Source organism: Pelophylax lessonae, assembly GCF_965119305.1.
Source record: "Pelophylax lessonae genome assembly, chromosome: 3".
Taxonomy (NCBI): domain Eukaryota; kingdom Metazoa; phylum Chordata; class Amphibia; order Anura; family Ranidae; genus Pelophylax; species Pelophylax lessonae.
The window spans coordinates 673,853,224-673,877,623 of NC_138770.1; positions in this window are offsets into that span (position 1 = coordinate 673,853,224).

Below are 24,400 nucleotides of genomic sequence, written 5' to 3' on the forward strand. Positions count from 1 at the left end.
ATCCAGCGATGTAGGTCTACGTCGCTGGACGATAACGAGCCACTTTGCCGCATAACCAGCTCAGTGAGCGGTCGGCAAGTGGTTAACAAATCCACACATCTAACTACCAAATCTCATAAAAGTGTTTGATCGATATGGTGCTGTTTTCAATCTAAAAATACATTTTTCTAAATCGGAGGCTATGGGTGTAGCCATCTCCTCCCCTCATTACGTTCGACCCTCCAGCTCAATTTCAACTTTAAATGGACTTCTACCGCATTAAAATATCTGGGAACTCTCATCCCTCTGAAACCTGCAGAGATCTTTTGTTTAAAACTTTCCACCCCTACTAAGCAAAGTGTGCACCCTCCTAGATAAATAGAAATCGAGTCTGCATTCCTGGTTTGGCTGCTGAAATATCATTAGGATAAATATCCTACCAAAGTTCTTATATCTCTTTCAAACATTGCCGGTCTTCATCCCCTGGACCTTCTTCAGGCAAGCCAATGCACTCTTCAACAAGTTCATCTGGGCTGGTAATTGCCCCAGACTCTGTAGACGCCTTCTGACACTACCTTCATTTCATGGTGTTGTAGCCATCCTGGATACCATCAAATATTGTCAAGCAGCTCACTAGTCGACTGGTGCAGACACGGACAATTTAAGTTATGGTCGTCCATTGAACAATATAGTAGCCCAATGCCCTTGATTAGGGCGCCCTGGTGCTTCAGAGCCCTTCCAACCCCTCTCATGTTACACTCTTTCATAGGCCCTACCCTCTGTATTTGCTACACGATGTGCCGAAATTCTGAACTTTCCTCCCTTTGCTCTATGCTATTCTCCATTTTGGGGAACCACGACTTCCCCTCTGGCTGTGAGACGGGAACATTCTGCAATCTCATGGAACAGGGCTGCTTCCAAGCCTCCCATTTTTGGACTCAAAGTCCTGGCCTTCGATTTCTTCTTTGACTGACCCACATGGGCGATACAAATTGAACCCATGGCAAGCGCTCCAACTCCGACACTACCTTAAATCCTTAGGCCCACCACCACCTTATTGCCGCCAGCAGACGTTATTTGAAGAATACTGCTCAAACAATGACCTGCACTTTACCCAAGATGTATGCCCTACTCAACGCCCCACCAGTTAATTATATGATGCCGAATATATCTACAGTAAATGGGAGAGGGCGCTCACTAGAACCTTCTCATCCACCCAACGACAAAATATTACCCATCTCGCCTTAAAGTCGTCCATCTGCACTCGCATGCAGGAAACAAACTACAAACTGTTGACTCACTGGTATTACACTCCGATGGTCCTCCGCAAATATTTTCTGGAGACCTCGGATCGTTGCTGGAGGTGCCAAGAGGAGCTGTCCCAAACTCCAGCAATGTTGGAGGGAAGTACGACAGATCACCCAGAAGTTTACTGACTTCCCAATCCCAAAGGATCCTGCCTTCTTCTTGCTACACTGCACGCAAATCCCACTTAAAAAATACAAGAATTCGGTCCTACGCCACCTACTTAATGCTGCCAAGGCCTGCATCAGTCTCTGCTGGGAGAGCACTAGCCCCCCTTCCATTGCTATGTGGCTCAATAAAGTCAGGAATATTAATACTTTGGAAGACCTGGGTTTGACAACACAAAATAGAAGGGAACAGTACACTAAACCTTGGTTTTATTGGAACATGTTTATATACTCTGATGAAGGAAAAACCCTACTGGGAGACTACCCTGGTGATTGAAATCCTGACATCCCGACCCTAGTAGGATGAAACGCGTACCACTCACAGCCCAATAGTCCCTTCCCCTTTCCTCCCTTCCCTCCTATTTTTTTTTTCTTTTTTCGCTTTCCCCTTCCTGCCCCCCTCTCCCCTTCCCCCATGTTTACATACTCTGATTAATGAAAAACACTACTGGGAGACTACCCTGGTGATTGAAACCCTGACATCCCGACCCTAGTAGGATGAAACGCGTACCACTCACAGCCCAATAGTCCCTTCCCCTTTCCTCCCTTCCCTCCTCATTTTTTTCTTTTTTCACTTTCCCCTTCCTGCCCCCCTTTAGGGGCTATAAAGGGAGGTCAGAGACCCAGCGCCATCTTGGTTTGCTTCATAGAACCTGATCTTACCAGATCTTCAACTTTCCTCTCTCCCTCTGTGTAAAACACTGTAACAGCATGGTGGCCGCCATCTTGCCATGACAATGTGCCTCTGCAGTCCTCAGAGGTGAGGGGAGAAGAAGGAGCCTCCGCAGACCCGGAGGGGGTGTCTCTGCGACCGGCAAGCACCGAGACTCTGTTGCGAGAACGCCGCAGGCGCCCAGACGCAGGTGAGTACGCAGCAGTGCCGTGACAGGATCCCAGTAGGGTTTTTCCTTCATCAGAGTATATAAACATGGGAGAAGGAGAGAGGGGGGCAGGGGGGCAGGAAGGGGAAAGAGAAAAATATATACTTCCCCTTTTCCCCTTCCTGCCCCCCTGCCCCCCTCTCCCCTTCTCCCATGTTTATATACTCTGATGAAGGAAAAACCCTACTGGGATACTGTCACGGCACTGCTGCGTACTCACCTGCGTCTGGGTGCCTGCGGCGTTCTCGCAACAGAGTCTCGGTGCTTGCCGGTCGCAGAGACACCCCTCTGCGGAGGCTCCTTCTTCTCCCCTCACCTCTGAGGACTGCAGAGGCACACTGTCATGGCAAGATGGCGGCCACCATGCGGTTACAGTGTTTTACACAGAGGGAGAGAGGAAAGTTGAAGATCTGGTAAGATCAGGTTCTATGAAGCAAACCAAGATGGCGCTGGGTCTCTGACCTCCCTTTATAGCCCCTGGCAGCCCCACCTACTGGTGGGAGGTGGCGGGTCATGTGATCCTGGCTCCCTATATAAACCAAGCACACCTTCCAGTCAGTGCTTGGTTATTTTCCTTGCTCCTGTGTGTCTGCTAATTGCATTGTCTGCGTTCCTGGTTCCTGATTCTTTCTCACTCAGGTTGATACTCCTTGATGACCTGCCAGACCTGACTCCAGAGTTGTCGACCTTACCTCCTCCTCTTCATTAAAGGCCTCTGTGCCACCACAGACCCTACGGGGCCCTGTTCCCACTTCCAGGGACTCCTGAGGGTCGTGATTGTAAGGGAGTGCTGTTCCACTGCAACTGGGTTCCCTCTCCACTGCAAGACCCCAGGTGGGTTGTGACAAAATAACCAAGCCGCAAAAATGGAACCCGCAGGAACAGCCGAAGCTATTACTGATCTCACCCAACAGATGACAGCCTTGGCTCAAGCCGTCCAAGATCTACAAGTAAGTACGCTATGCTTCTTCAACATGAACAAAGAAGGGCTCAGTCTGTACCCCTTCCAGACTCACCCCCAGCCACTGGTCCGGTACTAACTGCATTCCCAGAACCAGCCATTCCTATGCCTGACAAGTTTACTGGAAAAAAGTCTGAACTGCGATCATTCATCACAGCTTGTGAACTACTCTTCGTCCTAAAACCACGCACCTACCCCAATGATTATGTGAAGGTCCGCACAACCATTGCCTTGCTGTCAGGTCAACCATAAACCTGGGCACACCAACTCCTGCACTCAAAAAGTCCAATATTGGAGACCTGGGACTCTTTTGCCGCATTATATGATGACCCTTTGAGACCATCCGCTGCTCGCTCAGCCCTCCGTTCCCTCCGGCAAGGAAGAAAACCTGTGGAGGACTACACCACAGATTTCCGGGAGTTGGCATCTGACACTGGTTATAATGAAACTGGCCTGATAGAACAGTACCGACTAGGACTATCCGAGGCCTTAAAAGATGAATTAACCAGAGTTGGGGTACCCCCTTCCTTTGAGGGTCTGATCCTCCTAGTCACCCAATTAGACCGACGCTTCCGAAGAAGTGAGAGACAGGCTCCAGCTAATCTTCGGTCCTTGGATTCCCCAGGGCCTATGCCTTCTGCTTCTCTGTCCTCTTCCTCATCCGAAGAACCTATGCAAATAGGCATGGTTCGTCGTCCACTAACGGAAGAAGAACGCAAGAGACGCCGTTCTCAAGGACTCTGTCTCTATTGTGGGAAAGCCGATCACCAACTCCGGTCATGCCCAGTCCGACCCACAACCTCACCTGGTAAGGGTTCCTTAGCCCCTTCTTCCTGGACTTCTACTGTTCCATCCACTGCTTCTTACTTATATGTTTCTCTTTCTCTCCAGTGGGGAAGTAGAGATCTCCAGATTACAGCCATCATCGACTCCGGAGCCAGCGGGTGTTTCATAGACCAGAACTTGGTCCGATCACATCATCTGCCTATGCGACTTAAGTCACGGCCGTTATCCCTATTCGCGGTAGATGGGACTCCTATCAAAACTGGACCCGTACTACATTAAACCGGTCCCATCTGTCTCCTCCTTGGTCACCATAAAGAGACTATCAATTTATTTGGATATTGTACCCTCACCAATATTCCCACTCATCCTCGGCCTTCCCTGCCTTCGCGACCACAATCCAGCGATAGACTGGATCAAGGGTACTCTCACCTTCTCTTCCACCTTTTGCACCACCACTTGCTTAAAAGAGACACCCACACATCTACTCACGATAAACCTTGACCCTCCACTTATCTTGCCAGACAAATACAAGGAATTCCAGGATGTCTTCAACAAACAGAATGTAGATCAGTTGCCCCCAAGACGTCCATATGATTGTCCAATCGATTTGCTCCCAGGTGCCCCTATCCCCTATGGACGTGTATTCCCTCTGTCGGAAACTGAACTTGCGCACCTCAAAGGGTACATTTCTGACAGCCTCGCCAAAGGTTTCATCAGACCTTCCACGTCACCAGCAGGAGCAGGTATATTTTTTGTTGGTAAGAAAGATGGAGGTCTTCGCCCATGTATTGACTACCGTGCCTTGAATAACATCACTATTAAGAATCGATATCCCTTACCTCTGATACCCGAGCTCCTAGATCGATTAAGGAAAGCAAAGATTTTCTCGAAACTAGACCTACCAGGGGCATATAATCTGGTCCGCATACGCAAGGGGGATGAGTGGAAGACAGCATTCAGGACACGCTACGGACATTTTGAATATCTCGTCATGCCCTTCGGGGTCTGCAATGCTCCGGCCACATTCCAGCACTTCCTGAATGATGTCTTCCGTGATATACTGGATTCCTTAGTCGTAATATATCTAGACGACATCCTGATCTTCTCCTCTTCTTCTGCTGAACATAACGAGCATATGAGAAGGGTACTTCTCCGTCTCTGTGAGCACAGACTCTATGCCAAATTGGAGAAATGTGTTTTTGATACAGAATCCGTAGAATTCCTGGGGTACTTGATCTCTCCAGGGCAAATACAAATGGACCCTCGTAAGATCACAGCTATCCTGGAATGGCCTACCCCTAAGTACAAGAAGTCTGTACAGCGCTTCATTGGGTTTGCCAATTTCTATAGACGTTTTATCAGAGGCTTTTCCCAGGTATGCTCCCCCATTACAGCCCTGACAAAAAGCCACGACCTGTTCACATGGACCAACCAAGCTCAAGAGGCCTTTGAGAAACTAAAAGAACTGTTTACCCAGGCTCCTATTCTCATCCAGCCCGATTCTACGAAGGCCTTCTTCCTTGAAGTTGACGCCTCCGATATTGCCATTGGGGGTATCCTGTCCCAAAGAGGTGAGAGGGATGATCGACTTCACCCCGTGGCATTTTACTCACGAAAACTCCTGCCCGCTGAAATAAACTACGACGTGGGCGAAAGGGAACTTCTTGCTGTCAAAAACACTCTAGAGGAATGGCGCGATCTCCTTGAAGGAGCCCCCTTACCTGTAACTGTATATACAGACCACCGTAATCTAGAGTACCTATGTACTGCTAAGAGACAGCGTCCCCGTCAAGCCCGCTGGGCTTTATTCTTTTCCAGATTTAATTTGCAGATCACCTACCGCCCTGGGTCAAAAAATCAAAAGTCAGATGCTCTATCACGCATGTATGAAAAGACAAACCCAACAGATCAAACCCAAGACACCATCCTACCTCCAAACCAATTCCTAGCAATACAGGTATCACTCCTAGACCATTTACGCAATTCATCGGTCCAACCACCGGTTATGATACCTCCTCTGATCCAGAAACAAGGCTTTTTGTACCATGGTGAACAACTGTATATACCACCTTCACTCCAGTCTGAGGTAATTGGCCAGTTCCATGATACCCTTTCAGCAGGCCATGGAGGAATTACCCAGACATTTGAAAACATTAGCCGTTATTATTGGTGGCCTTCTATTAAATCGGACGTCAGGGATTATGTCCTTTCTTGTGATGTCTGTGCTCGATCAAAGACCCCAAAGATAAAACCTGTGGGTCTTCTCCAACCTCCTGCAGTTCCTCGAGGACCATGAACCGACATAGCCATGGACTTTATTGTGGATCTACCCTTATCACACAAACACAACACCATCATGGTGGTAGTGGATAGATTCCCAAAAATGGCTCATTTCATTCCTTCTGTAGGACTTCCATCTGCTTCAAAGACTGCCTCCTTGTTCCTGCAATACATCTTTCGGATACATGGATTACCCCAAACCATCATCACTGACCGCGGGTCCCAGTTCACCTCCTGTTTCTGGTCCCATTTTTGTCGTCATCTAAGGATCCAACGATGTTTATCCTCGACTTACCATCCTCAGACCAACGGTCAAACAGAACGTACCAACCAGATTCTAGAACAATATCTTCGTTGTTTCACTACACATCTGCAAGACGACTGGTTATCTCTGCTTCCCACAGCAGAGTTCTCCTACAACAACCACATGCACCACTCCAGCAAGATGACACCTTTTTATGCCAACTATGGTTTCCATCCATGTGCCCTTCCAGAGCTACCTTGTCCAAACACAGTGCCCGATGCAGCCTCACAACTGAACAAACTTAGACATCTTAAGCCTATGTTGTACCAGACCCTGAAAATAGCACAACAACGCTACAAAGGATATGCAGACAAGAAAAGGTCCCCAGCACCCACCTATGTGCCAGGAGACAAAGTCTGGCTGTCCACACAACATATGCGTTTGTCTTGCCCCTAACGGAAGTTGGGACCACGTTACATAGGGCCTTTTACTATAACCGAGATCCTATCTCCTGTGGCCGTCCGCCTGGATCTCCCTTCCACCTACAGGTTACATCCGTTTTTTCATGTATCCCTCCTAAAACATTGGAAACCCAACAGATTTCCTTCCCATTTTGTTGCTCCACACTCTCCAGTGGTTGTGAATGGCTCTGAAGAGTTTGAAGTCCAAGAGATTCTCGATTCCAGACGTCGTAGGGGAAATCTGGAGTATCTCATCCACTGGAAAGGGTATGGCCCAGAGGAAAGATCCTGGGAGCCAGCTAAGAATGTTCATGCACCTGCCAAGATTAGAGCTTTCCACAGAAGACATCCTGGCCGACCAACCCTATTTCGCGCCCTAAAGTCGCGTTTAGGAAGAGGCTCTGTCACGGCACTGCCGCGTACTCACCTGCGTCTGAGCGCCTGCGGCGTTCTCGCAACAGTGTCTCGGTGCTTGCCGGTCGCAGAGACACCCCCTCCGGGTCTGCGGTGGCTCCTTCTTCTCCCCTCACCTCTGAGGCCTGTAGCGGCACATTGTCATGGCAAGATGGCGCCCGCCATGCGGTTACAGTGTTTTACACAGAGGGAGAGAGGAGAGTTGAAGATCTGGTAAGATCAGGTTCTATGAAGCAAACCAAGATGGCGCTGGGTCTCTGACCTCCCTTTATAGCCCCTGGCAGCCCCACCTACTGGTGGGATGTGGCGGGTCATGTGATCCTGGCTCCCTATATAAACCAAGCACACCTTCCAGTCAGTGCTTGGTTATTTTCCTTGCTCCTGTGTGTCTGCTAATTGCATTGTCTGTGTTCCTGGTTCCTGATTCTTTCTCCCTCAGGTTGATACTCCTTGATGACCTGCCAGACCTGACTCCAGAGTTGTCGACCTTACCTCCTCCTCTTCATTAAAGGCCTCCGTGCCACCACAGACCCTACGGGGCCCTGTTCCCACTTCCAGGGACTCCTGAGGGTCGTGATTGTAAGGGAGTGCTGTTCCACTGCAACTGGGTTCCCTCTCCACTGCAAGACCCCAGGTGGGTTGTGACAGATACCACCCTGGTGATTGAAACCCTGACATCCCGACCCTAGTGGGATGAAACGCATACCACTCACAGCCCAATAGTCCCTTCCCCTTTGCTCCCCCTCCCTCCTAATTTTTTTTCTCTTTCCCCTTCCGCCCCCCTGCCCCCCTCTCTCCTTCCCCCATGTTTATATACTCTGATGAAGGAAAAACCCTACTGGGAGACCACCCTGGTGATTGAAACCTTGACATCCTGACCCTAGTGGGATGAAACGCGTACCACTCACAGCCCTATAGTCCCTTCGCCTTTGCTCCCCCTCCCTCCTCATTTTTTTTCTTTTTTTTTCGCTTTCCCCTTCCTGACCCCCTGCCCCCCTCTCCCCTTCCCCCATGTTTATATACTCTGATGAAGGAAAAACCCTACTGGGAGACCACCCTGGTGATTGAAACCCTGACATCCCGACCCTCCCTCTCCCCCTCATTTCTCTCGTTCTCTTTCCCCCATTTTAAAAATGTTTCCGCCTTGCGTCTTATTGACACCTCTTCCTACCCTTTCTCTAACTACAGAATATTATTACTATATATATATATATATATATATAATCTCAGAGGTTGTCTCATCTGAAAAATGTTGATTGAGACAGTCGAATTACTCGGCCTTGCTTTTCACGCAAGCAAAGCTGCCAATTGTTCTCACATTTATGGCATTTCTATGACTGTATTTCTTTGTCTCTGTACCAACGTTACCGACTGTCATATCTTTGTACTTAACAAATAAAGAATTTAAAAAAAAAAAAAAAAAGTGCCAATTATTGAAGTGGTTAACCACTTTACCACCGGAGGAGTTTGCTGTCTTACGTCCAGGCCACTTTTTGCGACTTTAACTGACAATTGCGCGGTCCCAAACGAAATTTACGTCCTTTTTTTCCCACAAACAGAGCTTTCTTTTGGTGGTATTTGATCACCTCTACGATTTTTTACTTTTTGCGCTATAAACAAAAAAAGAGCGACAATTTTGAAAAAATAACAATATTTTTCAAATTTTTTTATATGAAATTCCCCAAAAAAATGTAAAAATCAATTTTTTTTTATCATTTTAGGCCAATTTGTTTTCTGCTACATATTTTTGGTAAAATCGCAATGAGTGTATTTCGATTGGTTTGCGCAAACGTTATTGCGTTTACTAACTAAGGGAAAGATTTCTGTAATTTTTGGTGTTTTTTTTAACGAGTAATGGCAGCGATCTGCGATTATTTTATGCGGGACTGCGACATTGCGGAGGACAGATCGGACCCTTGACTGACATTTTTGACACTTTTGGGGGTACCAGTGACATTACTACAGTAATCAGTGCTATACATATGCACTGTTACTGTAAAAATAACACTGGCAGGGAAGGGGTTAATTTTATTGGAGAGGGAGGGGTTAATGTATGCCTGGCGCTTACTGACGTGTGTGGGGGAGGTGACTGAGTGACACAGGGACAGATCGCATGTTCAGCTATGCTGAACCCTGCAATCTGTCACTGCCTGTCACTTAGGAGATCCAAGCGGGCGGATCTCCACACTCGATTCCCCGACGATCGGGGACGAGCGGCAGTGATCACCGCTGCTCCTCCCCTGGCCCGACTCCCGCTGTCACTGAATACAGCGGGAACGAGCCTCCGGCGGCGCGCGTGCGCCGCCGAGAAAGGGGAGTGTCTGGTGACGTAGGTCTACGTCGCTGGACGATAACGAGCCACTTTGCCGCAGTAGCAGCTCAGTGAGCAGCGGTAAAGTGGTTAAGATAGCAAAGCCCAGTGATCGGGAATGGAAAAGAAGATGTCTGGGTGGGCCGGGAACAAGTGGGTTTTACAAAGTATAAACAGAGCCTTGCAGTGTGTATGAGGCTCTATGGGCCTATAAGTGTCAATGAGGACCATCAGTTTGAACAAGTCTGGATGGGTGGGCACTTGGGGCTCCCTGGGCCGCTGTCTATGTGGCCAAGTGATAAATATATTTGTGGGTTTAGGAAGGTAAAAGGGTCTAAGCCCGTGATGGGGAACCTTGGCACCCCAGACAGTGGCGCCCCGTCCATTGGGGGGGGGCCTATCCATGCATCCGGCCCCCTAATCTACATGCAGGGCGTTACAAATATAATACAATTACAAAAAATAAAACTTATTGTTTTATGTTGTAAATGGCAAGAATGTGGTGGTGGTCCAGAACTAGAATAGAATATGGATTTTGGAAAACGGTTATATTTTTTTCTATTCTAATCCATTGTTTTTCTAATTCTTTTATTTTTCTCTTTTTTTATTATATTCTATTCTATTTTATTTTATATTCTATTCTATACTTTTCTATTCAAATTCCAATGTATTCTATATAAAATTTGAATTTCGGAAGATTGTTCTATTCATTCTATTGTTTTTTTTTTTCTATACTATTCTGTTATTTTCTATTCTATTCAAATCTATTCTTTTCTATTCCATTCAAATTCAAGATGATTCTATCTGAATGTTGGAAAATGGGTATATTTATTTTATTCTATTGTTTCTTTTTAATTCTATTCTTTTCTATTATAGTCTATTCTATTCTTTTTCTATTCTATTCTTTTCTATTCTACTCTTTTCTTATGTATTCAAATTTGAATGTATTCTATTTGAAATTCAAATTTCAGAATATTATATAAGGTTATATTCCTTATATTTTATTCTATTCTTTTTTTTAAATTCTATTCTATTCAATTTTTCTATTCTATTCCTTTACTTTCTATTCTATTTTATTCTCTTTGGAAACTGGAAAACAAATTGAAAACTATTTGAATTGGAAAAGTTTTTGAATTGGAAAAGTTTTTGAGTTGGAAAAGTTTTCAAATTGGAAAAGTCTTCGAATTGGAAAAGTTTTCGAATTCGAAAATCTATCGAATTCGAAAGCTTTTCAAATTTGATTCAAATTTCATCCAAATGTTTGTTTTTTATTTTTTGGATTCGTTTAAATTCAGTACTATTGTGTTTAAACTGCATTTTGGTTTTCTCTAAATTTTGTATACGCATTCAATGTGACCTTACCTGTATGCCTATAAAAATTTTCAATAAAATGTTTAAAAAAAAAAAAAAAATCAGTACTATTGTAATTCCAAAATTCGAATACATCCGGATTTCTGAAAACGGAAAACAAATAAAAAACTATTCTATTCTATTTTATTCTCTTTGGAAACTGGAAAACAAATCAAAAACTATTCGAATTGGAAAAGTTTTCAAATTCGATTCGAATTTCATCCAATTTTTTTCGTTATTTTTCGGATTAGTTTAAATTCGGCACTATTGTAATTCGAAAATTTTTATAAATCCGACTTTCCAAAAATGGAAAACAAATCAACAACTATTCTATTCTATTTTATTCTCTTTGGAAACTGGAAAACAATTCAAAAACGATTCGAATTGGAAAAGTTTTCAAATTTGATAACTTTTCAAATTTGATAACTTTTCAAATTCGATTTCAAATTTCATCCAAATTTCTTTGTTATTTTTCGGATTAGTTTAAATTCGGTACTATTGATATTAGAAAATTCTTATATATCTGACTTTCCGAAAGCGGAAAACAAATCGAAAACTATTCTATTCTATTTTATTCTCTTTGGAAACTGGAAAACAAATTGAAAACTATTCGAATTGGAAACATTTTCGAATTCGAAAACTTTTCTAAATCGATTTCAAATTTCATCTAAATTTTTGTTTTGTTATTTTTTGGATTAGTTTAAATTCAGTACTATTGTAATTCCAAAATTCGAATACATCCGAATTTCTGAAAACGGAAAACAAATCGAAAACTATTCTATTCTATTTTATTCTCTTTGGAAACTGGAAAACAAATCGAAAATTATTTGAATTGGAAAAGTTTTGGAGTTGGAAAAGTTTTCGAATTGGAAAAGTTTTTGATTTGGAAACGTTTTTGAATTCGAACAGTTTTCAAATTCGAAAAAGTTTTCAAATTCAAATTTCATCCAAATTTTTTTTTCATTATTTTTCTGATTAGTTTAAATTTCGGTACTATTGTAATTCCAAAATTCAGATGCATCTGAATTTCCGAAACTGGAAAACAAATCGAAAACTATTCGAATTGGAAAAGTTTTCAAATTCAAAAACGTTTCAAATTCGATTTCAATTTCATTCAAAAAATGTTTTCGTTATTTTTCGGATTAGTATAAATTCGGTACTATTGTAATTTGAAATTTTCGGATGTACAGAAAACAACTCAAACACTATTCTATTCTATTTTATTTGCTTTGGAAACTGGGAAACAAGTCGAAAACTATTTGAATTGGAAAAGTTTTCGAATTGGAAAAATTTTAGCATTGGAAATGTTTTCTAATTGGAAAAGTTTTCTAATTGGAAAAGTTATCGAATTTGAAAACTTTTGGAATTCGATTCAAATTTCATCCACATTTTTTTTCGTTATTTTTCGGATTAGTTTAAATTCGGTACTATTGTAATTCCAAAATTCGGATGCATCTGAATTTCCGAAAATGGAAAACAAATCAAAAACTATTCTATTCAATTTATTCTCTTTGGAAACTGGAAAACAAATCGAAAACTATTCGAATTGGAAAAGTTTTCAAATTCAAAAACTTTTCAAATTCGATTTCAATTTCATCCAAAAATGTTTTCGTTATTTTTCGGATTAGTATAAATTCGGTACTATTGTAATTTGAAATATTCGGATGTACGGAAAACAGCTCAAACACTATTCTATTCTATTTTATTTGCTTTGGAAACTGGAAAACAAGTTGAAAACTATTTGAATTGGAAAAGTTTTCGAATTGGAAAAATTTTAGCATTGGAAATGTTTTCTAATTGGAAAAGTTTTCTAATTGGAAAAGTTATCGAATTTGAAAACTTTTGGAATTCGATTCAAATTTCATCCACATTTTTTTTCGTTATTTTTTGGATTAGTTTAAATTCGGTACTATTGTAATTCCAAAATTCGGATGCATCTGAATTTCCGAAAATGGAAAACAAATCAAAAACTATTCTATTCAATTTATTCTCTTTGGAAACTGGAAAACAAATCGAAAACGATTCGAATTGGAAAAGTTTTCAAATTCAAAAACGTTTCAAATTCGATTTCAATTTCATTCAAAAATGTTTTCGTTATTTTTTGGATTAGTATAAATTCGGTACTATTGTAATTTGAAATTTTCGGATGTACGGAAAAAAACTCAAACACTATTCTATTCTATTTTATTTGCTTTGGAAACTGGAAAACAAGTCAAAAACTATTTGAATTGGAAAAGTTTTCGAATTGGAAAAATTTTAGCATTGGAAATGTTTTCTAATTGGAAAAGTTATCGAATTTGAAAACTTTTGGAATTCGATTCAAATTTCATCCACATTTTTTTTCGTTATTTTTCGGATTAGTTTAAATTCGGTACTATTGTAATTCCAAAATTCTGATGCATCTGAATTTCCAAAAATGGAAAACAAATTGCAAAACTATTCTATTCTATTTTATTCTCTTTGGAAACTGGAAAACAAATCGAAAACTATTCGAATTGGAAAAGTTTTCAAATTCAAAAACTTTTCAAATTCGATTTCAATTTCATCCAAAAATGTTTTCGTTATTTTCCAGATTAGTATAAATTTAGTACTATTTTATTTTGAAATTTCGAATGTACGGAAAACAACTGAAGCACTATTCTATTCTATTTTATTCTCTTTGGAAACTGGAAAACAAATTGAAAACTATTCGAATTGGAAAAGTTTTCGAATTTGAAAACTTTTCAAATTCGATTTCAAATTTCATCCAAATTTTGTTTTGTTATTTTTTGGATTAGTTTAAATTCAGTACTATTGTAATTCCAAAATTTGAACACATCCGAATTTCTGAAAACGGAAAACAAATCAAAAACGATTCTATTCTATTTTATTCTCTTTGGAAACTGGAAAAACAAATCAAAAACTATTAGAATTGGAAAAGTTTTTAAATTGGAAACGTTTTCGAATTCGATTCGAATTTCATCCAATTTTTTTTTCTTTATTTTTCAGATTAGTTTAAATTTGGTACTAATGTAATTGGAAAATGCTTATGCATCCGACTTTCCGAAAATGGAAAACAAATCCAAAACTATTCTTACTTTTCGTGCACCATCACGGATGGGCCTCTTACCCACCCAGCACTCAATAATTATCTGACTTATACATGTTGTAATAAATGTGTTTTTTACGAAAAACTTGAAAATCGCACAAACGCTTAAATTGCTTCTTTCTTAAACCGCCTCAAAGTCCCATATACTGGTCCGAGGAACCAAATAACCATTTGTCCAAAACTATTCTATTCTATTTTATTCTCTTTGGAAACTGGAAAACAATTCAAAAACTATTCGAATTGGAAAAGTTTTCGAATTTGAAAACTTTTCAAATTCAATTTCATCAAAAAATGTTTTCGCTAATTTTCGGATTAATTTAAATTCGGTACTATTGTAATTTGAAATTTCGAATGTAGGGAAAGCAACTCAAACACTATTCTATTCTATTTTATTCTCTTTGGAAACTGGAAAACAAATCGAAAACTATTCAAATTGGAAAAGTTTTTGAATTCGAACACTTTTCCAATTCGATTCAAATTTCATCCAAATTTTTTTCCGTTATTTTTCAGATTAGTTTAAATTCGGCACTATTGTAATTTGAAATTTTGGATGTACGGAAAACAACTCAAACACTATTCTATTCTATTTTATTCTCTTTGGAAACTGGAAAACAAATCGAAAACTATTTGAATTGGAAAAGTTTTGGAGTTGGAAAAGTTTTCGAATTGGAAAAGTTTTTGATTTGGAAACATTTTTGAATTCGAACAGTTTTCAAATTCGAAAAGTTTTCGAATTAAAATTTCATCCAAATTTTTTTTCATTATTTTTCTGATTAGTTTAAATTCGGTACTATTGTAATTCCAAAATTTGGATGCATCTGAATTTCCGAAAATGGAAAACTTTTCGAATTCGATTTGAATTTCATCCAAATTTTTTTTTCCGTTATTTTTCGGATTCGTTTAAATTCGGCACTATTGTAATTTGAAATTTCGGATGTACGGAAAACAACACAAACACTATTCTGATAAATAGGATGTGAATAGCCTCAAAGTCAATAGACAAGGAAGTACCACATAAGCAGCGCTTAAAAGAATGCATACATAAACTTATATGTGCAAAATCACAAAAGTGAGGTGAGAAAGATGTGCTAGAAGTATGCACAACAGTCCATCTGACAGCTCCAAAGGGATGGCTAGTCATCACGAAGTGAAATAGATATGGATGACAAACTTCCACCACACCGCGTGACCCCTTAGGCAGTCAACACTCACCAAATGCTTGAAAACAATAAGCCTTCAAAGGAAACATGGACCCAGGATCGCTCCACCGAATGCTAGACACTAGCAGGTGTCCAAATGAATCACACTCGAGAATGGCTCAATGTTAGCTGGAATACTCGAACCGGCATCACATGTGTGCATAAAGGAAAAAAACGCTCATAGGGCAGTAGTCCTCAATAATCTTTATTGCTAAAATGAGCCCATCCCCCTCACATCAAACTCACATGTTAAGTACAGAGACTAGGCATATAAACGAGTCGAGATGACCAGATGTATTGCGGCCAAAATCTCACCAATGCCGTACCGTCCCCGGCAATGAATCCTGAATCGGGTCCCGGCAGCTGCACCCGGAGACGCTCAGGCTCCCTCGTTCGCCTCGCTCCGCTCTGCTCCGCTACGATATCCCACAGACCAGTTCGGATAACTTTGTCGCTCCAGTCAGCGTTCGGGAAATTCCGCCTCGCTGACAGCACGTAGTGGTTGGGGTGATAGCGTGCTCACGCCCTGACGCGTTTCGTCATTGGCTGACTTCAACGTTGAAGTTAGCCAATGACGAAACGCGTCAGGGCGCGAGCACGCTATCACCCCCAACCACTACGTTTTTCAGGATTCATTGCCGGGGACGGTACGGCATTGGTGAGATTTTGGCCGCAATACATCTGGTCATCTCGACTCGTTTATATGCCTAGTCTCTGTACTTAACATGTGAGTTTGATGTGAGGGGGATGGGCTCATTTTAGCAATAAAGATTATTGAGGACTACTGCCCTATGAGCGTTTTTTTCCTTTATGCACACATGTGATGCCGGTTCGAGTATTCCAGCTAACATTGAGCCATTCTCGAGTGTGATTCTTTTGGACACCTGCAAGTGTCTAGCATTCGGTGGAGCGATCCTGGGTCCATGTTTCCTTTGAAGGCTTATTGTTTTCAAGCATTTGGTGAGTGTTGACTGCCTAAGGGGTCACGCGGTGTGGTGGAAGTTTGTCATCCATATCTATTTCACTTCGTGGTGACTAGCCATCCCTTTGGAGCTGTCAGATGGACTGTTGTGCATACTTCTAGCACATCTTTCTCACCTCACTTTTGTGATTTTGCACATATAAGTTTATGTATGCATTCTTTTAAGCGCTGCTTATGTGGTACTTCCTTGTCTATTGACTTTGAGGCTATTCACATCCTATTTATCAATTTATGTACATTAAGGCAGCTGCTAGATATTGCTAATATACTATAGTGATCTATATAGTTTAGCACATCCACATCCTCCCACCAGAGCAGGGTGATTGAGATATTGGGCCTTTTGGTTTTTTACTCTCTCTCCTAGTTTTTTACAAACACTATTCTATTCTATTTTATTCTCTTTGGAAACTGGAAAACAAATCGAAAACTATTCGAATTGGAAACGTTTTCAAATTGAAAAACTTTTCAAATTCGATTTCAATTTCATCCAAAAATGTTTTCGTTATTTTTCGGATTAGTATAAATTCAGTACTATTTTATTTTGAAATTTAGAATGTACGGAAAACAACTCAAACACTGTTCTATTCTATTTTATTCTCTTTGGAAACTGAAAAACAAATCGAAAACTATTCGAATTGGAAATGTTTTTTGAATTCGAAAACGTTTCGAATTTGATTTGAATTTCATCCAAATTTTTTTTTTTTTTAGAAATTTGGCACTATTGTAATTCGAAAATTCGGATACATCTGAATTTCTGAAAATGGAAAACAAATCGAAAAAAAATATTTTATTCTATTTTATTATCTTTGGAAAACAATTCGAATTGGATTTCAAATTTTATCCAAAATGTTTTCGTTATTTTTTGGACTCGTTTAAATTCGGTACTATTGTAATTCGAAAAGTCGGATACATCCAAATTTCCGAAAACTGAAAATTCGCCCGAATTTTAATTCGGGACAAAATAAACTGCACATGTCTACAAATTAGTCGTTGAAGCCTCTAGTCTTCAGTGACCTCTGCGTGCATAAGGGTTACCATTGCTGGCTTTGCTCATAGGAGCACGGAGTTCTTTTCCCCCAGAATCCTTTGAGCCGGTGGGATTGGCTCTGGTCTCATAGAACGGGACTGGCTGGTGAATCTGGATTATAGACTGAAGAAGTTTCATTATATGAGATTCATGTTTTGGCTCTTAAAATGTCCATTTTCCTGGGAATGTCTGATTAGATGTGCGGCGAGGGGCCGGAGCAAATCTCGTTTTCTTAGCGGAGCTTTATACTAACACAAGTAATCATACCAGGATTGGCGCCGGGAGATTTCACCTTTATTTCATCGCTGAGGGAGATGGTTGCTGGTCGCACTTATTGGAATCAATATCAATTTTGCAGTAATGCATCCAATCCTTCGACCCCCCCCCCCCCCAGCTACATGGAAAAACACGCCGGTGTCATTAAAGCGATCGTATGCCTTCCTTTTTCACCGCAGTACAAATGAGAGTAATTATTCTACCATTTCAATTATCTTTCCAGCATGTTACATGGGAAATGAAGTGGAAGAATTCCTGGCGGGATGAGGAATGTAATGTAAGGTGTGTCACCAGGCGTTTCAGAATTGTATTACCATATCCCCCCAATCAGAGCGCATAGAGGGATGTGCAAAGTGTGATTCAGTAAATTAGGTTATTGTATTGTTGAGCCTTGGAGACACGGGATCCTGAGTTGTTACATGTGTCCTACTGAAAGGAATGAATATGTAATGATTACATTGTATCCTACCATAATTTATACATACCGACATGAGAAACACGGCAACACGTTTTGCCAGATATAAAAGTCCAAATGCAGCGCTGAGTGAAAAGCAATCCTGTACCCAATGTCCATACAAAAGAGGTCCTGTCACCGATTTTCGTGTGAAGCGACAGCACGCAACACCAAAAAAATGTCCTAAAGAGGCTGCTTACCAGACCTCCATAAGTATGGAGCATGTAGGAAAATCAAAGGGGAAAGGGGGGGGAGGATCAGCTGTGAAGGGACAGACTACCTTCAACTCCTCTCATCCACTCTCCTCTTTAGAGATTAGCTCGGGCGTGTTCGAGTTCGTACATGCCTGATCCCACCAGGAAGTCGCCAAAATCAAAGGGAGAGAAGGATCAGCTGTGAAGGGACAGACTACCTTCAACTCCTCTCATCCACTCTGCTCTTTAGAGATGAGCTTGAGCGTGTTCGATTTCGTACATGCCCGATCCCACCAGGAAGCCGTCAAAATCAAAGGGGGAGAAGGATCAGTTGTGAAAGGACAGACTACCTTCAACTCCTCTCATCCACTCTTCTCTTTAGAGATGAGCTTGGGCGTGTTCGAGTTAGTACGTGCCCGATCCCACAAGGAAGCCATCAAAATCAAAGGGGGGGATCAGCTATGAAGGGACAGACTACCTTCAACTCCTCTCATCCACTCTTCTCTTTAGAGATGAGCTTGGGCGTGTTCGAGTTAGTACGTGCCCGATCCCACTAGGAAGCCGTCAAAATCAAAGGGGAGAGGGGATGATCAGCTGTGAAGGGACAGACTACCTTCAACTCCTCTCATCCACTCTCCTCTGTAGAGATGAACTCGGGCGTGTTCGAGTTTGTATGTGCCCGATCCCACCAGGAAGCCATCAAAATCAAAGAGGGGGAGGATCAGCTGTGAATGGACAGACTACCTTCAACTCCTCTCATCCACTCTCCTCTTTAGAGATGAACTCGGGCGTGTTCGAGTTTGTATGTGCCCGATCCCACCAGGAAGCCATCAAAATCAAAGAGGGGGAGGATCAGCTGTGAAGGGATAGACTACCTTCAACACCTCTCATCCACTCTGCTCTTTAGAGACTAGTTTGGGCATGTTCGAGTTCGTACATGCCCGATCCCGCCAGGAAGCTGTCAAAATCAAAGGGGGGGGGGAATCAGCTGTGAAGGGACAGACTACCTTCAACTCCTCTCATCCACTTCTCTCTTTAGAGATGAGCTCGGGAGTGTTCGAGTTTATACGTGTCTGATCCTGCCAGGAAGCCGTCAAAATCAAAGGGGGGAGGATCAGCTGTGAAGGGACAGACTACCTTCAACTCCTAACATCCACTCTCCTCTTTAGAGATGGGCTCAGGCATGTTCGAGTTCATATGCGCCCGATCCCGCCAGGAAGCCGTCAAAATGAAATGGGGGGGGGGGGGATCAGCTGTGAATTGACAGACTACTTTCTTTCCTCTTAGATGAGCTCGGGCGTGTTTGAGTTCGTACGTGCCCAATCCCGCCAGGAAGCCATCAAAATCAAAGGGGGGAGGGGGATCAGCTATGAAGGGACAGACTACCTTCAACTCCTCTCATCTACTCTCCTCTTTAGAGATGAGCTCGGGTGTGTTCGAGTTCGTACGTGCTCGATCCCGCCAGGAAGCCGTCAAAATCAAAGGGGAGAGGGGATGATCAGCTGTGAAGGGACAGACTACCTTCAACTCCTCTCATCCACTCTCCTCTTTAGAGATGAGCTCGGGCGTGTTTGAGTTCATACATGCCCAATCCAGCCAGGAAGCCATCAAAATCAAATGGGGGGGATCAACTGTGAAGAGACAGACTACCTTCAACTCCTCTCATCCACTCTCCTCTTTAAAGAGGATCTTGGGCATGTTCGAGTTCGTACGTGCCTGATCCCGCCAGGAAGCCGCCAGAATCAAAGGGAGGAGGATCAGCTGTGAAGGGACAGACTACCTTCAACTCCTCTCATCCACTTTCCTCTTTAGAGATGAGCTCGGGCATGTTCGAGTTCGTACATGCCCAATCCCGCCAGGAAGCTCTCAAAATCAAAGGGGGGGAGGACCAGCTGTGAAGGGACAGACTACCTTCAACTCCTCTCATCCACTCTCCTCTTTAGAGATGGGCTCAGGCGTGTTCAAGTTCGTACGTGCCCAATCCCGCCAGGAAGCCGTCAAAATCAAATGGGGGGGGGAGGATCAGCTGTAAAGGGACAGACTACCTTCAACTCCTCTCATCCACTCACCTCTTTAGAGATGAGCTTGTGCATGTTCGAATTTGTACGTGCCCGATCCTGCCAGGAAGCCGTCAAAATCAAATGTGGGGGGGAGGATCAGCTGTGAAGGGACTGACTACCTTCAACTCCTCTCATCTACTTCTCTCTTTAGAGATGAGCTCGGGAGTGTTCGAGTTTATACGTGTCTGATCCTGCCAGGAAGCCGTCAAAATCAAAGGAGGAAGATCAGCTGTGAATGGACAGACTACCTTCAACTCCTCTCATCCAATGTCCTCTTTAGAGACGTGCCCGATCCCGCCAGGGAGTCGACACTGCACTCCACTAATCACAGGCAGTGAGACATTTCCCGATCTGTGCAGCTCCCTAATCACCTCCTCCCATGCTCGCCTCCAGGACTTTTGCAGTGCATCTCCAATCCTATGGAACTCCTTACCTCAATCTGTCCAATTATCTCCTACTCTATTAGCTTTTAGATGATCCCTGAAAACCCTCCCCTTCAGAGAAGCCTATCCTACCCATTCAATACTTCCATTTTCTCCATCTGCTCTTCCCCCACAGTTATTGCCTTTTGTTTCACTTGACCCTCCCTTCTAGATAGTAAGCTCTAAGGAGCAGGGCATTGTAACTGTATTGTTTTCTCTCATATTGTAAAGTGCTGCGCAAGCTGTTGGCGCTATATAAATCCTGTATTATAATAATAATAATAATAATAATGTGTGTGTGTAAAGGCAGGTGTCCCAATACTTTTGGTAATAGAGTGTACTTTATAAACTTGTATACTGTAAACTCCCCTTAACCCAACTTCAATAGTGCAGGGAACAATGTTGACAGTTTGCAATGTGTCCAGGTATGACAGTTTGTATCAAGCCCTTACATAACTATCTTATTGTGAGTCCATTCATACCCATGGTTTCAGCCCTGAGGAAGGGGAAGGTATTTCCCCTGAAATTTGTTGTCTTCATCTGATACCTTTGTTTAAAGAACATTTGGATTTGGCTGTTTCATGTTATGAAGTGTTGTACTGGACTCTCCTCAACACCCACCCCAGAGTTTTGTTATCCACTGAGTGTCCTCCTAGAGACCATCAAAGAGGCAGCAGCCCGAGACAAGTATAAAGTCTATGTCACGACCAGGGTCAGGCTCAGAGACCAGTAGCTATAGCAGTAGACAGGCTCCGACTGACAATGAGCATAGGTGTAAAAGCAGGTCACTGACAGTTTGCAGAGACTCACTCAAGGTGCGTAGTCTAAGCACTGGGGCTTCTGATTGTGAAGATGGGCTTTGGTGTGTGTTAGCACCAGGTTGCATTCCTCAGGATCACCCCACCAGGAGGTGAGCAAACTTGGTTCTAGTAGCAGATATAGCAGTTAGGGATCAAGCAAAAGAGTAGTCATTGAACAAGCCAAGGGTCGGTAACAAGTGGTTGCAGGTTGGGATCAAGCAGAAGTGTAGTCAGTGAACAAGCCAAGGGTCAGGAACAAGTGGTTGCAAGTTGGGATCAAGCAGAATTGTAGTCAGTGAACAAGCCAAGGGTCAGTAACAAGTGGTTACAGGTTGGGATCAAGCAGAAGCATAGTCAGTGAACAAGCCAAGGGTTGGTAACAAGTGGTTGAAGGCTGGGATCAAGCAGAAGCGTAGTCAAGGAACAAGCCAAAGGTGGCGATCAGTAGCAAAGATATGGATGGCAGCAGAAGTGACAAGATCAAGATATTGGCTGGAGAGACCACAATAGTCTGGCAAACAGGAAGTGCAAAGGCATGGCTTAACCACTTGCCGACTGCCTAACGCAGATCTACGTCGGCAGTCAGGCCCTCACAGGCAAAGCGACATAGGTCTACGTCGCTAGCTTGTGAGGGTCTAGGGCGCGCGCCACCGGAAGCGCGCTCCCGCGCGGTCACGCACCCCCCCGCGCGTGTGACCGTTGGACCCGATGTCCGCCGGTCACTCTGCGATCGTCGGGGGAGAGGGAGAAAGTCAGGCGGCTTTTGTAAACAAGCTGCCTGTCATTCATCATACGGTTCTACTATGTAGAACCGTTGATCACTGTTCATACATCTGAAGCCACAGCCAATCACAGTAGAAAGCACGCCCCTAGGGACACACATAGCCCCTCCCTTTCAAAAAAAGTTATCCCCTTCACTGCCAGTGTATTTTTACAGTAACAGTGCATTTGTATAGCACTGATTACTGTAGAAATGTCACTGGTAACCCCAAAAGTGTCAAAAATGTCAGTCAAGGGTCCGATCTGTCCGCCGCAATGTCGCAGTACCGCAAAAAAAATCGCAGATCGCCGCCATTACGCGTTAAAAAAAAAACAACAAAAATCTTTCCCTTTGTTAGTAAACGCGATAACTTTTGCGCAAACCAATCAAAATACGCTTTTTGCGATTTTTTTTTTACCAAACATAGGTAGCATAGAACAAATTGGCCAAAAATGTTAAAAAATTTTGATTTTTACATTTTTTTTGGGGGGAATTTCATATAAAAAAATGTGAAAAATATTGCTATTTTTGCAAAATTTATGCTCTTTTTTTGTTTATAGCGCATGATCAAAAAATCGCACAGGTGATCAAATACCACCAAAAGAAAGCTCTGTTTGTGGGAAAAAAAGGACGCCAAATTCGTTTAGATACAGCTTCGCACGACCGCGCAATTGTCCGTTAAAATCATGCAGTGCCGAATCGCAAAATACCCCCTGGTCAGGAAGGGGGTAAAATCTTCCGGGGCTTAAGTGGTTATATTAGACATTTATGGGAGGAGCGAAGGGTTCAAGGTTCACCAGAAACAAGGTACTAGGCAAGATTGTCTAAGTAATCAGGCAGGGAGCTGTTCAGCATCTTAAGTGGCTCAGCAAGAAGCGATAATGTTGGATACAGCGGAGGTTGCAGGTTCAGATCCGGGTCCTGACAGTCTAGCTACACAGCACCTTCACTGCACGTCAGCCCCTGAAGGAGGTCTAAATTCTATTATATATCCAACAATATCAATACCTCACTTCTATTAGTTCAGTGCTATCACACCTACACATCAGCTAGAGTGCAAGGGGTGACATTATCCCGGTGACGGGATGCTGAGAAATTCAAAAGAAAACACTGCAGCAGAGGCCAGGATTTTCTCATGAGATTTGGGATACTTAACATTCTTGGAGATCTGGCCAGAAGCTGGATGACATCACCCCTGCCTAGGCGCCATGGTAGGAAGTTGGCTAATTATTCCCCACCCCTGTTCCCCACAACTGGTACTTTTATGTAGTGTCCTAAGGAGGGGGGGAGGAGGTGAAATATCCACGTAAAGCCATCTACAGGAAAAAAGATGGCCATAAAAGGGCAGAGACTGGCCAAATTGAATCCATGTATGGCCATTTCTGTTTGACAGAGTTGGATCTAATGGTTGACTTCTGTAGAACGGGAATGTTGGGAAAATACTATCTCAATACTGTGGACTGTGAGATCTCTGTTTGAATGCTTATAATTAGTATTGCTCTTGCTGTCCCCCTGAGATGTCTGCTTGAATGCTTGGTGGATCTGCCACCTCATATTTGCTTTCTGATGGCTTATGAAAAGAAGACGTCTGCTTATCATCACACATGAAAGACAAAACCATAGAAAATTCCCAGCTCAACTCACTAACCAGTCTTCTTGCTAATGTGTGCTAACTAAACCCCTTTTTATAAGGCATACTGTTGGACAGGTCCAATTGGTTGGTAAGCAGACTGGTTGGTGAGCTGAGCTGGGAATTTTCTCTGGTTTTGTCTTTCATGCTGTCTTTTCATGTGCTGCTTGCTGTGAAGGCCAGTTATAGGTGGGGCAGGCACCATCTGTTTGTTATCATCACACATACAACGTTCTATCAAAGTAACACTTATTGGCATCCCTTTAGATGTCTTACTCACAATTTCTTACGATAGATAATAAGAAAAGTATATTTTTTTGGTATTTAGTCATATTTTACAACCAATATTACTTAAGGTAGACTGCAGTC